The 16,475-nt window shown below is 40.0% G+C and overlaps 1 long non-coding RNA gene across 1 annotated transcript; it reads right to left on the bottom strand.

Annotated features, from left to right (window-relative positions):
• Nucleotides 1-5,071: 5,071 nt before the first annotated feature.
• Nucleotides 5,072-15,451, bottom strand: LOC309801414. Its single transcript, XR_014293586.1, has 3 exons — nt 15,341-15,451; nt 5,743-5,864; nt 5,072-5,327 (listed from the first exon to the last, which is right to left on the bottom strand). It is a non-coding gene; the product is annotated as an uncharacterized lncRNA (long non-coding RNA).
• Nucleotides 15,452-16,475: the final 1,024 nt, after the last annotated feature.

Here is a 16,475-nt window from a genome sequence, read left to right as displayed (position 1 = left end):
AAATATTTTCTGTGTCTTTGCTGAAACTCTCACATTGTTCATGCATTTTTTTCCTGACCTCAGTAAGCATCTTTTTTTTTTTTTTTAATGTTGGGGGTAGGAGTTTTTATTAATTAATTTATTTATTTTTGCTGTATTGGGTCTTTGTTTCTGTGCGAGGGCTTTCCCTAGCTGTGGCAAGCGGGGGCCACTCTTCATCGCGGTGCGCGGGCCTCTCACCATCGCGGCCTCTCTTGTTGCGGAGCACAGGCTCCAGACGCGCAGGCTCAGTAGTTGTGGCTCATGGGCCTAGCTGTTCCATGGCATGTGGGATCTTCCCAGACCAGGGCTTGAACCCGTGTCCCCTGCATTAGCAGGCAGATTCTCAACCACTGTGCCACCAGGGAAGCCCTCAGTAAGCATCTTTATGAAAGTTATTTTGGATTCTCTGTCAGGTAAATATATAACTCCATTTAATTAGGGTTGGTTTCTGGAAATTTATCTTGCTCCTTTGTTTGGAAAACCTTTGCCTAATTCTTCATTTTCCTTGTCTCTCTATATTGGTGTATGTGCATAGACAAAGCAGGCACCTCTCCCAGTCCTCATGGACTGGCCCTGTACAAGAGAAGACTCCCATCAGTCAGCCCTTCCAGAGATTCTGGGGACCTGTACCACCGTTTTCCCTCTCCAAGAAGAAGCAGGAAGTTACAGCTTTGTCCACTTGCTCTGTGTTGTGCCAGGGGTAGCAAATGTATCTATTAGCCCAAACCACAGCCTATCTCCATTCTCCCCTAAGCAGCTAGATTGCATCAGATCTATCAGAGTTCCAAGACTGGCAAGACAGATTCTAGTTCTTTGGTCAACCCCAGAGAAGTTGGTGCTCTATACACATGGATCTACTCTTTCCCTCCCAAGGGGTAGATGAGAGCTAGAATTTTTCATCTGTTCACTCTATCCTGAGCAGGAAAAAGGATCTATGACATCTACCAGCCCAAGCCTCTGTCTCTATTCTCTCTTGGGTGGCTAGACTGTACCAGACCCCCCAGAGTTCCAAGAACTGCAAAACAGAAGCCAGTCCTCTGGGGAGCCCCCTTTGAAAAGCTGGGGTGCTGGATACACAAACCGATGCCTTCCCCTTCCTGGGAGAAGCTGGGAGCTATGGGGTCTCTTCCTGATTATATGGCACTATGCTGGGGGCAGGGGTGATGGTGAGAAGGTGTCCTGAATCTCCCTATTGGCTTAGGTGAGCCTGGTTTTGCACTCACCCAGGGTACGAGAACCTTTCATTTAATTTCTGGATTTCTCACAAAGTGAATTTGCTCATGAACTGTTGCTGAATTGGTGTGTTTGTTTGCAGGAGAAGAAGGGTCCAGGGCTTCCTACTTTGCCATCTTGCTGATGTCACTCCTGAAAATTTTTAATGTATAGATTTTTCTGAAGTCATAAAGTTTTGGGGAAAACTTTACAAAGGAAAAAACTCTTTAAAATCTGTGACATTTACTCACTTACAAAGATTATTTCTAAATTTATGAGTTATATTTACAGGAATATGTCAATCAGTACTTCAGAGACCATTGTTTATAAGTCATATAAAATTTGCAAAAAACATTTTTCTATTTTTAAAGAGAGCCAAAAATTAATAGTAGTCATGAAAAATAAAAAAAACTGGTTAGATATGTTTTTATAGCAATGCTAAATGTAGACATAACTGTGAAGAAATATTATTTCATTGAATCTTCATTTAATATATAGTAATTTACTTCAGGTGAGAATAAAAATGTTACCAAGGACTCTATCGGACTACCGTGGCATTTTCCAGGCTTCAATTTCAAACATTTCTAGACTCTCCTAAAGACAATAGAAATGCTAGCATAGTAATAATGGGCCTGTAAGTGGCAGGCAGGCAGTTTATTACTTTGAAAAATAATCTTATTAATAAGCTTCCTGGAAAAGAACAGTTAATAATACTATACAAACAGAAGTCTACTTTAAAGGTTTTGAATTTTAGGATGTCAGTGATTTAGCTATTTATGTGTAAATAAACATATTCTACTGGACACAAAAGAGATAATAGCACAAAAATTTATCTTTCTAAAGGTTAGTTCAAAATCTATTTTAAAAATATCTTTCTTATGCAACTCAAAACTACAATGAGGTATCACCTCACACAGGTCAGAATGGCCATCATTAAAAAGTCTACAAATAGATGTTTAGAAAACCAAACACCTATTTGTAAAAGAATGAACTTAGAACATTCTCTAATATCATATACAAAAATAAGCTCAAAATGGATTAAAGACCTAAACGTGGACTTCCCTGGTTGTGCAGTAGTTAAGAATCCGCGTGCCAGTGCAGGGGACACGGGTTTGATCCCTGGTCCGGGAAGATCCCACATGCCGTGGAGCAACCAAGCCCGTGCACCACAACTACTGAGCCTGTGCTCTAGAGCCCAGGAGCCACAACTACTGAACCCACATGCCACAACTACTGAAGCCCGCGTACCTAGAGCCCAGGATCCACAAAAAGAGAAGCCACTGCAATGAGAAGCCTGCACACCACAACGAAGAGTAGCCCGCACACCACAATGAAGAGTAGCCCCTGCTCACCGCAACTAGAGAAAGCTCACACATAGCAACAAAGATCCAGTGCAGCAACGAGGCCCAACGCAGCCAAAAATAAATAAATAAAACAAATAATTTTTTTTTAAAAAGACATAAATGTAAGACCAGATACTATAAGACTCCTAGAGGAAAACATAGGCAGAACACTCTTTGACATAAATCACAAAAATATTTTTTTGGATCCATCTCCTAAAGTAATGGAAATAAAAACAAAAATAAACAAGTGGAACCTAATTAAACTTAAAAGCTTTTGCTCAGCAAAGGAAACCATAGACAAAATGAAAAGATAACCTATAGACTGGGAGAAAATATTTGCAAATGATGTGAACAAGGGATTAATTTCCAAAATATGCAAACAATTCATACTGCTTAATATCAATAAAACAAACAACCCAATCAAAAACTGGGCAGAATACCTAAATAGACATTTCTCCAAAGAAGACATACAGATGGCCAACAGACACATGAAAAGATGCTCAATATCGCTATTAGAGAAATGCAAATCAAAACTACAATGCGGTATCACCTCACACCAGTCAGAATGGCCATAAAAAGTCTACAAATAATTAATGCTGGAGAGTGTGGAGAAAAGGGAACCCTCCTACACTATTGGCAGGAATGTAAATTGGTGCAGCCACACTGGAAACCAGTAAGGAGCTTACTTAGAAACCAAAAATAGAGTTACCATATGATCCAGCATTACCACTCCTGGGCATATATCTGGAAAAAAAACTCTAATTCAAAAAGATACATGCACCCCAATGTTCATAGCAGCACTATTTACAATAGCCAAGACATGGAAGCAACCTAAATGTCCATTGACAGATGAATGCATAAAGAAGATGTGAGATATATATATGTAGATATATAGATATATATAATACTCAGCCAGAAAAAAGAATGAAATAATGTGATTTGCAGCAACATGGATGGCCTATGTTTTATCATATTAAGTGAAGTAAGTCAGACAAAGGCAAATATCATATGATATTACTTATATGTGGAATCTAAAATATGATACAAATGAACTTATTTACAGAGCAAAAATAGACTCACAGACATAGAAAACAAACTTATGGTTACCAAAGGGGAAAGGGGTGGGATAAATTAGGAGTTTGGAATTGGCAGATGTAAGCTACTATGTATGAAATAGATAAACAACAAGGTCCTACTGTATAGCACAGGGAACTATATTCAATATCTTGTAATAAATTATAAGAGAAAAGAATATGAAAAAGAATATATATACATATATATATAACTAAATCACTTTGCTGTACACCTGAAACTAACACACACTGTAAATTAACTATACTTCAATAAAAAATAAAATAAATAAAAAATATATTTCTTCCCAATGCTTGGTCAACAACCAGTGAACTACATGTTAAATAATGGCAAATACTCAACGAATTATAAAAATTATACTTGATTTTTCATTAAGAATTATAATTAATGGAAAGTATATCAAATGAAAAGATAAAGCGTTGAATTTTTCAAAATTGAGAACTATACAAGTGGTACAGTAAATTCTCATCAGTTGTTAGGGAATGATATGTGACAGATAACTGAAGATTCTACTTAGTTGTCCAAACTTTATAGCTTCTAACTAAATGCAATCTTAATTATTAATATAAGCCTAGCTGCAGGAAATAAATGCTTATGAAGACTGCTTGAGAGACATGATAACCTGAATATTACCTGTTGCAGGAACAGGGCCATCAGAAAGTTTTCTATGTAGATTGTATTTAGAGTTACATTAATGGATGGGCCAGAAGATCCAGTCTAAAGGTACTAAGGCATTATTGGAAATGTAAGGCATTAGAGAAAATTGTATTCACCAAAACTTCTCTCAGAAATTAAGGTAGGAAGGCATACTCTGAAGAGCCATTTGGGGTGGGGCATGAGACCCCAAATGAACGTGCTCCAGTAACCATACAGTTGCTAAACTGCCTCCAAACCAGGGCAAGTGCTGTTAAAAGAGCATGTATGACTGATTCACTTTGTTATAAAGCAGAAACTAAAAAAAAAAAAAAAAAAAAAAAAGAGCATGCTTTGTTTCGAGGAGGCAGTGTGGGGCAAGAGCTCAGATGTTCAGGATAAAAGAGAGACTAACCTGCCAACTTCCTTCTAGAGTCCCAGGAAGTTTAATGGGGAACCAATTAATAGTAACCTGACTAGCCATTCACATGCCCTTGGTTCACCTCAGAAAGCATTATTTATTCCTTACAGAACTGCCTTTACTTAATAATGTTTGGAGTCATAGGTATACTATAAGAAACAGTCACATGAAACACAATATTCTATTGCAAAATTAAGAGCAAAGGATGCTTTCCATAAGATCCACAATAAGTCATTTGGGAAACAACTGCTTTGTTTTTATCTTAAGGACATTCATTATGCAACTTGCAACTGAGCATGTTTTCCCTTTTGCGTTGGATGCTAGGAAATTTAAGGGCCAGATTTGCCATCCCAGTCTTGAAATTGTACAAGCTGAGTATATACTTCTCTTTTTCTTATTTCTAGCTTCTATTTTCTTGGCTATTTTTTTCTTTTACTTGTACTCCTCCAATTTTTTATTTCAATCTTCCATATTATGAAAATATTTGAAAATTACCTCTATTCCTTTATAACACTAGTTGCCCCCCGAGTTTCTGGTTCCAGCACCTCTTCACTTCCTCTTGGTTTATTCCCTCATTTTGATAGAGCACCCCCTCCAGTAGCTTCCTGAGACAAAGCGAAATGAGAAGTAATTTTTTGAGGTCTTGCTTATTTGAAATTATCTTATTCTACCTTCACACTTGATAGTTTAGCTGGTCACAGAAAATTCTTTTTTGTGTGCTAACTGGGCAAGGAAAAGTGGCTTTTTTGTTTGTTTCATTATGTTCAAAATTTAGCTACTCTATCATACTGATTAAATTATCAGAACAGAGAAATAACTCTGAACCACTTATCTGAACCTTAATACTATGTAATATATAAAAATTAACACTGTATGAAAAGAAACTTTAGAGTTCTGGCTTTATTTTTCCAAAACATTTGGATACCTATTTTTCTATGTTGTTTAACTTCCTTACTCTTTTCTCTTTTTTATTATAGATGTCATGTGACAAGATGGTGTATATAGGACAATATTACTCACTTTTTTGGTATTTTGCTCCCTGTTGACTCATTCATTCATCATTCAATAAACATCTCTCCCTTTCTCAATTTCCCCATCTTGTTTCCTTTCTCTTCTCCATTGCCACTCTTTCTTTCCTCTCTCTGAGAAAAATCCAAAAAATGAAGACCCGTAATTAACCAAAAGACAAATTAGGAGAGTAATTATTCCTTGAGCCCATAGGTCAGATCCAGCCACCTGCATCTGCATTCTTTTTTTTTTAATTAATTAATTTTATTTTTTTTGGTTGTACTGTTAGTTGTGGCACGCAGGGTCTTCATTGAGGCATGCGGGATCTTTCCTTGCGGTGCGTGGGCTCTGTAGTCGTGGTACGTGGGCTCCAGGGTGCATGGGCTCTGTAGTTTGCAGCACGCGGGCTCTCTAGTTGAGGTGTGCGAGCTCAGTAGTTGTGGCACATGGGCTTAGCTGCCCCATGGCATGTGGGATCTTAGTTCCCCAAACAGGGATTGAACCCCCATCCCCTGCATTGGAAGGCGGATTCTTTACCATTAGACCTCCAGGGAAGTCCCTGAATCTGCATTTTTTTAAAGCTTTTATGTATTTTATTTTTTTGGCTGTGTCGGGTCTTAGTTGCAGCATGCAGGATCCTCGTTGAGGCACGCAGGATCTTTTGTTGAGGTGCACAGGCTTCTCTCTAGTTGTGGCGTGCAGGTTCTCTCTCTCTAGTTGTGCCACGCAGGCTCCAGGGCATGTGGGCTCTGTAGTTGTGCATGTGGGCTCCAGGGCGTGTGGGCTCTGTAGTTGTGGTGTGTGGGCTCCAGAGCGTGTGGGCTCTGTAGTCTGCGGCACGCGGGCTCTCTTGTTGAGGCACACAAGCTCAGCAGTTGTGGCATGCAGGCTTAGCTGCCCTGTGGCATGTGGGATCTTAGTTCCCCGACCAGGGACAGAACCCCCATCCCCTGCACTGGAAGGCAGATTCTTTACCACTGGACCACCAGGGAAGTCCCCACATCTGCATTCTTAAAGACAATTCTCTCCTCTACATGGACAGCTGTAATATCTGACTTAAAAATAACTTCTGAAGAGTTCAACTATAAAGAATTGGGCTCAACACCTCTAATTATTAGAGAAATGCAAATCAAAACTACAGTGAGGTATCACCTCACGCCAGTCAGAATGGCCATCATCAAAAAGTCTACCAACAATAAGTGCTGGAGAGGATGTGGAGAAAAGGGAACCCTCCTACACTGTGTTGGTGGGAATGAAAATTGGTGCAGCCACTATGGAGAACAGTATGGAGCTTCCTTAAAAAACTAAAAATAGAGTTAGCATATGATCCAGCAATTCCACTCCAGGGCATATATCTGGAAAAGACAAAAACTCTAATTCGAAAATATGCATGCACCCCAATGTTCACAGCAGCACTATTTACAATAGCCAAGACATGGAAACAAGCCAAATGTCCATTAACAGATGAATGGATAAAGAAGATGTGGTGTGTGTATGTGTATATATATATATATATACATATATATATAAAATATATATATATATTCACATATACACACACAATGGAATATTACTCAGCCATAAAAAGAAGTAGTGCCATTTGCAGCAACATGGATGAACCCAGAGATAATCATACTAAATGAAGCAAGTCAAACAGAGAAAGACAAATATTACATGATATCACTTATATGTGGAATCTAAAATATTATACACACACACACACACAAAAACTAAAATATGATACAAATGAACTTATTTACAAAACAAAAACAGACTCACAGACATAGAAAACAAACTTATGGTTACCAAAGGGGAAGGTAGTCGAGGGATAAATTAGGACTTTGGGATTAACAGATAGACACTACTATATATAAAATAGATAGGGACTTTCCTGGTGGTCCAGTGGCTAAGACTCCACGCTCCCAGCACAGGGGGCCCTGGTTTGATCCCTGGTCAGAGAACTAGATCCCACATGCCGCAACAAAGACCAGTGCAGCCAAATAAATAAATAAATATTTTAAAAGATATTTAAAATAGATAAACAACAAGGACCTACTATATAGCACAGGGAACTATATTCAATATCTTGTAATAACCTATAGTGGAAAAGAATCCGAAAAAGAATATACATATGGCTAAATCACTTCACTGTACACCTGAAACTAACACAACTATAGTCAACTATACCTCAATTAAAAATTTTTTTTAAAGAATTAGGCTATGAGCAAGACACTGTGCCAAGTGCTTTAATCTCAAATTCTCCCTCATAGAGTTTTAATGAGACATGCATTTTTTTTCTTTTTTTTTTTTTTTTTTTTTTTGCGGTACGCGGGCCTCTCACTTGTCGTGGCCTCTCCCGTTGCGGAGCACAGGCTCCGGACGTGCAGGCCCAGCTGCCATGGCTCACGGGCCCAGCCGCTCCGTGGCATGTGGGATCTTCCCGGACCAGGGCACGAACCCGTGTCCCCTGCATCAGCAGGCAGACTCTCAACCACTGCGCCACCAGGGAAGCCCTTGTTTCATTTTTTATTCTGATTTCTATAGATAGGAAAACCAATGTTAAGAGAAATGAATTTGCCTGAAGTTTCATAGCTAAATGACAAAAGCAGTATTCAAATTTAGATCCAACTCTAAAACCTAGGTTTTTAAATGAGTTTTAAGTTTTAATCTAGTATTAACAATACTCTCAAAATTTACTTGAGAAAATCCAAGTCATTCTCAGATCACTCTCTGCTCAGCTTGAAACCATTCAAGTGAAAGTAAAATTTCATCCATTTAACAAATATTTCAGTTTCTTTTCTATGGAAGAGATGGTAATAAACAAATGAAGATGACATGGTCCTTGCCATTGCTTATTTCAGGTGGGCAGAAACAATATTCCACTTTTAATATTCACTGAAAAGACTAAAATACAAGCTAGCAAGAGAAAACGTCTTAAGGATTTAGGCACATCAGGATATTTGGGGAGATGGACATAGGGTGAAGAAAAGTAAACATACATCAGGGAGATGGACAAAAACACAATAAAATCAATCCTTTATGTTTTGTTTGTAACACTTCTACCCAATATTTTAGAGTAATATATTCAAAATCTTAGGTTTCCATTACATTTTCTTTCCCACTAAAGTTATCAACCAGCTTACAATAACAGCCCCCAAACCAGTGTACCAGCTATGTTTTATAAAGTCTTACTTCATTAATTTAATTTAAAATTCTATTTTCAGGAAAAGGATTGACTACAACAAGTCAGCTTTCTGGGGTGGTGGAAATGTGCTGCCTTTATTGTGGAAATGATTACATGACTGTGTTTGTCAAAATTCATAGATTTTATACCTAAAATGATGAATTTTACTACATGTAAATTACCTCAGTACACACCCGACTTAAAAAAAAAAAAAAAAGTCTGAACTCTTAACTACCCAGCTAAAAATAAAAACAAAATTTAAAACACAATTTACAATTTAGGTACAAGACCAATTTTATTTTTATAAGTGAAGGAGGTCTAGTAATTTTTTGTATTTATTTATAATGCTAATAATCCAATGTTATATAATTCAATAAATATATCAATGTTTTAAAATAGGATATTAAAATGTTATATTTTTTAAAAATAAGGATTTGGATTGCAAAACATTTATTATAACCATAATGTTGTTAAAGCAATTCTATTTTTTTTAAATCTCAGAAAATAACAATCTAAGTCTGTTAAAAATTTCAAAGATTTAAACTTCCAGAATACTACCATAAATCCTGCTTACATAGTATGCTGAAAACTCCTCATTTAATACTTAAGGACAAAAAATTACCAGCTAGCTTCATTACTTGATAGATTCAACTGCGTTCTAAAACATAATTGTAGCTCAGCTTCCAAAAAAGGCAAAGAAAAAGAAATGATTGTTTTCAACAAAACTGGGTTTAAAAAAAACACTATTAAGAACACAGGAAAGGATAATTAAGTGATGTCTCTTCTTTATTAAGGCTTCAATAGAAGCAAATACACCCAAGAAACTATTTACAAAAGACCCAGCCTCAGAATTGTTTTAGAGACCAAAGTCACTTCCCTGCCACTGGAATTTGGCTTGTAAAAATAGTACCAAATTACACATCAAACTTCTCAGATTTTTATGATTCCTACTTTAATACCCTCTGTTTTTATTCTCCCGGACATACCAAAGGCCACCAAGTCGATTTAAATTAGGAGAGGTAATGTAATTCCAAGCCCTGGAAAACCTAGAAGAAATATACTGTTTAACAAGAAGAGTTCTCTTGCCTTGATTAAAGTAATATATCTGTGGCAGATGTCATTTGTCAATCAAAAAATACATACCTGATTTTTTTCTAATATGGGAGAGGAGTGTGTTTTTATTTGTGGCTTTGATAAAAATACCCTTTTAAGTGTGTTGTGCTTGGTAAATCAACTTTTGGAAGAATGAACTATCCCTTAAGTGATAATATGTGACAACTCTCTGTAACAATTGCCCTCTCTCAAAGAAGTTCATCTTCCAAAATCTATCTTAAAATTTTCAGTTTTAAAAGCTTGTCAGGCTTGACTATATCTCTTGAATGTCAATAACAATCTGATTTTGTCCATGTGTTTTTTTGAATGTTTTCTAATGTTTTTATCTTTAATAATACGTAACAATGAAAAACAGCATAAATATCTATGAGACAGAAAGTATGCAAAGCATTACTTTGTTAGGAATGACTATCTGGATATTAAAGGACAATTAACTTGCTAAAAACAAATGCTCTGAAACTGTTCATGAAAAAATGCTGAAGGACTGGCATAATGATATCCACGATAACTGTATAAGGTGTCCTAGGATGCAGGAGAACAGTGCCAATTAGGCAAAAATTACTCTCAGAATTTTTATTCTTTCTAAAATGGTAACCAAGTAAATAAATTTAACAAACAGTATTTATTAAAAGTACATAGATCATGGAAGTACTTTTAAATAAGCAATCTCTGGGATGTGGGTTCACAAGATTCAACCAAGTGAAATCCCTGCAGTGAGTTCCTTCTTTTGGGGGGATGGGTAGAGAGGTTAGAGCTCTAAAATGACAGTGACAATGATGGCAGGAGTCAAGAGTAAATGATAAGAAAGGTTGGTCCTAGGGCTTCCCTGCTGGCGCAGTGGTTGAGAGTCCGCCTCCCGATGCAGGAGACACGGGTTCGTGCCCCGGCCCGGGAAGATCCCACATGCCGCGAAGCGGCTGGGCCCGTGAGCCATGGCCGCTGAGCCTGCGTGTCCGGAGCCTGTGCTCCGCAACAGGAGAGGCCACAACAGTGAGAGGCCCGCGTACTGCAAAAAAAAAAAAAAAAAAAAAAGACAGGTTGGTCCTAAGGAGGGAGCTGAGAGAAGGGAAGCTCATGGGCTCTCTGGGCTGTACCATCAGGGCTTGGTGTCTTCAAAGATGTCAAGGAAGAGGATAAAGAAGGAGTCAGGTAAGACTTGCTAGTGTGGTGGAAACTAGTTCAAAGAGTTACATGCCTAGAAAATCAGAATGCTTGGAGTATAATCAGGAGGCTGGGAAGTTATTGTAAGGAAGAAAACGGCTGTGTTGTGTGTGCTATGGGGAAAGGGATTCTGAGTTGGTTACTGATATTCAAACACCCGCACTAATTAGGTGTTCATCTGGTATGAGTGGGGTGAACTTTGATAGACATTGCAGGTGAGGGGGAAAAGATCCAGGGTTAAAGCTACTTTGCGAAACCTAGAGTGGGACGGAGACATTGTGAAATAACATTAAAAGCATGAGCTTTGGAAATCAAATGGATCTGAATGATAATTTACTAACCAGATATTTGGTCAAATATTATTCTGGGCATTTCTGTGAGGTGGGTTTTCAATGAGATTAACACTTAAATTGGTAGACGACTAAAGCAGATTGTCCTGTATAACGTAGGTGGCCCTCAGTCAGTTGAAGGCCTGAAGAGACAAAAAGGCTGACTCTCCTCGAGTAAGAGGGAATTCTTCCTGCCTCATGGCCTTCAAACTGGAACATCAGCCTTTTCCCGCCTTTTGGACCCAGAATGGAATGATACCTTTGGCTCTCCTGGGTCTCCGGATTGCAACTCACCCTGCAGATTTTGGGACTTGCCAACCTCCATAAGCAAATGAGCCAATTCCTTATATCCTTATAATAAATCTCTCTATATATGTATATATTATATATACACACACATATATCCACATCCTATTGGTTCTGTTTCTTTGGAGAACCCTAATACAACCTGGGTTCAAATCATGGCTGTTTAATAACTGTGTGACCTTAAGCAAGCCCTTTAACCTCCCTGAGTCTATAAAATGGAAATAATTAAAAATCCATTTAGCACAGGATTGTAACAAGGATTAACTGAAATAATTTCACAAAGCATTGAGCACAGTTATCTGACACACAGTGATCAATAAATGGAACTTGTTGTCGACATTATTTTTATTATTATTATAGAAGGCTCTCTTTTGAGGAAAAAATGCAGGTAAAATAGGACCTAAAGATGTATTTTTGGTGAGGGTGGTAGGAACGTGTGTAGGAATTGTCAAAGCTTTACCTAGTCAACAGCAAAGAGTCCCTTGTTCTTTCCTTCTAGTGTTCTCCCGTATTTTCACGAAAGCTACTTCTCTGTTTCATCTCTCATGTAACTCTTTGTATGGGAAAATTCAGCTGAACCACTTTCTAAAACCCTAATTAAAATCTTGTTAAAAAGTCTTCCCTGGTGGCGCAGTGGTTGAGAGTCCGCCTGCCGATGCAGGGGACACAGGTTCGTGCCCAGGTCCGGGAAGATCCCATATGCCGCGGAGTAGCTGGGCCTGTGAGCCATGGCCGCTGAGCCTGCACGTCCGGAGCCTGTGCTCCGCAGCGGGAGAGGCCGCAACAGTGAGAGGCCCGCGTACCGCAAAAAAAAAAAAAAAAAAAAAAAAAAAAAACCTTGTTAAATAATCTTCCAAATATACATCATTTTTTCTTGACTTAAACACAGCGGATGTAAAAATGTGGCCCTACTGATTTAGGATGTTGCAGTGGTACTGAGTTTTTACAGAAAATATTAGTAATCACTGTAATGCATGATGTATTTTCAAAACTAAATCTCTCATAGCAATTTATTTTGCTGTCAGCCTTTCATAAAATTAAGTGTGGCATCAATTCCAGTTTACTAAGAGTTTTGGCTAGTAACACTTTACTGTAAAAATCCCCTCCTTCTGACAATTTTAAGGAAGAGAATAATATCTTCATTTTATATTCTTAAATCTTTTCTCAGGATAAGCATGAAATATCATTGTGCAGAAACTGATTCCATCTCAGATGTAAACATTTCATTTAGTAACCAGTCTTAACTATCCACAGATGCAGTGGAGGTTCTGAAATTCCCATTTTTTAAAACAGTAAAGACTGGCCAATTCCTCGGTGAAAAGAACCTGACTAATGCCAGTGTGTGGATTAGTTCTGGCCTGGAGAGCAGACAAAGTTCTATGATCTTGAATCTAAAACTACAGCACACTACTGAGATACCAAAATAACTTAAGAGTCTGGTCGTTGGTTTTATTTGCCTTGGCTCCTTCCTCATGGGTGGTGGTGGTGGGACTGGGGGAGAGGTTAAGGTGGGCCTGGAAAAGAAGGGAACTGTGTCCCCTACAGCAGCAATATAGGTCCACTGCCCAGTCCTCTCAACTATAAAAAAAACTCTCCTTTCCCCAAATGGGCAATCTGGTTTGGAAAACTCACATTTACTCAATGAAACAAAACTACAAAAACTGTAGCTCTTACTACATGCTAGCCCTATTCTAGATGCTAGAGATACAAAGATAGATACTAGTTCATAGCCCCAAGAGTTTAGTCTAGTGGGAGAAACATGTAAGTGAACAATCACAGCACAGTGAACAACTGAATAACAGATGTGACTCAAAGAAAGCAGGGACAACTTGGGGAAAGGGAAGAGTTCACAGAAATGCTAACAGGCTGTCTTCAGGATGCAGGTGGTCCATTCCAAGGTTAAGTATTTTTAAAGCAAGAACTCAATTTCCAGACTAAAAACCTTAAATTTCTGAACGTGAAAACTTTACATTCAGGTTCTTATAATCTATTATATACACACACAACAATAACCCACACAAATTAGCTCCGTTTGAGAACATGATTCATCATCATTCACACCTGCTCAATTTAAGTCCCTCCCCAAATACGCATTACACTGAGGAATATGTGGTAGCAACTCCCCAAAATTAGGACAGAGAGACTTTTGTTGCTATAGAACAATATAAAACACTACGCATAACCCTGGATGTATTCAGTTGTTGGATTGTAAACTGTTAGTCCTTTTTAAACTGTTAAGATGTATACCGAATAAGGAATAATGCCCTAAACTCTTGCGGTTTCCATATTTATATCTGAAAAATCTCCAATTTACCAAGGCCAATGTGGTATTTCTGGAAAAAAAAAAGAAAACTACACATTTATGGATTTCTGTCATTCATTCATGTCATAATGCTAAAAGCTACCTTTATTCCACAACTTTCCCCCATTTCTTTCTAAGAAAAGGGCATATGAAAGGTTTTTTTTTTTAAGGTTATAGCCTTCAAAAACTTGCATTACAAATTTGAATGATCCAACAATTAGAAAATGTTCCCCTACTACCATCTGACATTCCCAGCTTATCATTCTATTTAATATTCTTTTGTAACATCTAACACCCTTCACCTAACAAGGTCAAAGGTTCCTTGAACACTGTTTTATAAGCTGCCTACACAGACAATCCCTGTGAAACCTGAGGATGCCACACCAACAGAATGCAGATCACTGTGATACGTCAGACCGCTCTGCAAAGTCAAAATTGTAGTTCACTTTACGCTGACAGCTTCTTTCCATAACTCCCTCCCCGCCCCCGGCCTCCCCCCGCCCCAAAGAACGGGAAAGTGTCGATTTTATAAGACGTCTGGCCCTGCTTTCTTTAAAACGAAGCTTTTATCTGATTCCTGGAAAGTCACCTCGGTACTCCCAGGGCTCAGGATGCAGCGCCTGTTTCTGACCATGGGCGCTGTCTCCTCAACCGGTGACCTTCAGGCCTCTGTGCTTACCCCGACCCCTGGACGGCCTTCACACCACCGAAGGCACCATCCCTACCACTGCCACTGATTCAGACACGGCGGCTCAGTGGGGGCCCGGCCGCCCCCCCAAACCACTGTTGGCGACGCCGGCCAAGCCCGGGGCCCCGCTCAGAAAGGCTGAGCGACCGCCCCACCGAGGTCACCTAGGACCGACGCCCCGATGGGCTCGGTCCACACCGCCTGCCCGAGCCCTCGCCGAGCCCCGCTCCTGTTCTGACTTCAGTCCACACCGCACCCCATCCACCAGGGAACTTTCCAGAACCCTGGCCCTCTCTGGGAAGTCCCGAGTCGCATTTAGGAGGGAACCCCAATTCGTTTATTGAACGCCTACGCTGAGCTCAGGGCTGGGCTGGCACGCGGAGGAGACCCTTCGCCCTGGCCTAAGGAAGCGCCGGCGTTCCAGCGGCTCGGGCCGGGACCCGTCCTCCAGGAGGCCCAACAGCGGGGCAGCAAGGAACCGGGAGAACCGCGCCCCCAGCCCCCATGTCCCCTCTGCCCGCCTTTACCTCGCCGGACCCCACCAGGGCCGCCGGAGCTAAAATTAGAAACGAGGGCTACGCGCGCTCACGTGCACACTGCGCAGCTGGGCAGGAGCCGCGGGCCGGGTGAGTCACGGCCCCGCCCCCACCCGCCGAGGACGCGCTGACGTCAGCCGCTTTCCCGAAAGGTGACGTAAGCGCGCCTCGGGAAGGCCGCTAGGCCGGCCGTAGAACGTTCACTGAGTTTCGATGCCTTAAAGGGACCAGTCCTCAGATCGAGAAAAACGCGGGGAGATGACCCCAATCACCCATCCGTAGAGTCGGAGCCCGTCTTATATCCCTTTGTACTGAGAAAAGTTGATTGTTGAGATAGGGATGAAAAAACGAGAGCAACTGAGCCTCATCGGAGGCTCCCAGAAGTCCCAGAACCTCCTCCTGGAAGCCCTCCTTGATTAACCAGAATCTGATCTTGACCCAAAAGTCAGGAAGTTTTCTGTGGCCCTTGACTTCCTACCCCTTCACTTATAGCCTCTGCCCATATGCTTATACCTCTACTGATGAGCAAGGCTGTGGTTTGAATGTTTATTGATGTAATTTATCAACTTGGGCCAGCTTGGCCCTTTTGTCACTGCTTTTGACTGTATCCAAAATCTCTCATTAGTTGTGTGACCTGAAACAAGAAACTCTAGATGTGAAATTTGTGAACTGGTATCCAATCCTCCTTTAATGTCTGTGTTGCCTGTGGAAGCTCCCAGAGGTAGGAACCCTGTCCAGTGCTTCATCATTCAGCACTATCGCATCCTCACAGGGAGCTAACTATTCACTGAGGTTTACTATGTGGCAGATATGTTCATTATCCTCCCTCCCTTATCTCCTCTCTGAGGTGGATGTTATTGTTCCCATTTTACGGATGAGGAAGGAAATCAAGGCACAGCAGGGTTAAGTATGCTTCCCTAGGTTACACAGCTAAAGACTAGCAAACTGAAAGTCACTTCCAAGTCAGCTGTACTCCAAGTCAATGTTTCTGGTGTTAAAGGTGAGCTGTGAAATGTATGTTTTGTTCTGGGTGTATTGAGTCCCATAGAACAGCTTTCACCCTTTAATGCAATCCTAGTGCTTCTGAACAAGTGACTCACCTGCCTGAAGATGCCAAGAGCAGGAG

Source organism: Mesoplodon mirus (genome assembly GCF_964341445.2).
Source record: "Mesoplodon mirus genome assembly, chromosome: 3".
NCBI lineage: Eukaryota > Metazoa > Chordata > Mammalia > Artiodactyla > Ziphiidae > Mesoplodon > Mesoplodon mirus.
Note: the sequence above shows the minus strand (reverse complement) of the source record. Positions and strands in the feature narration are given on the sequence as shown.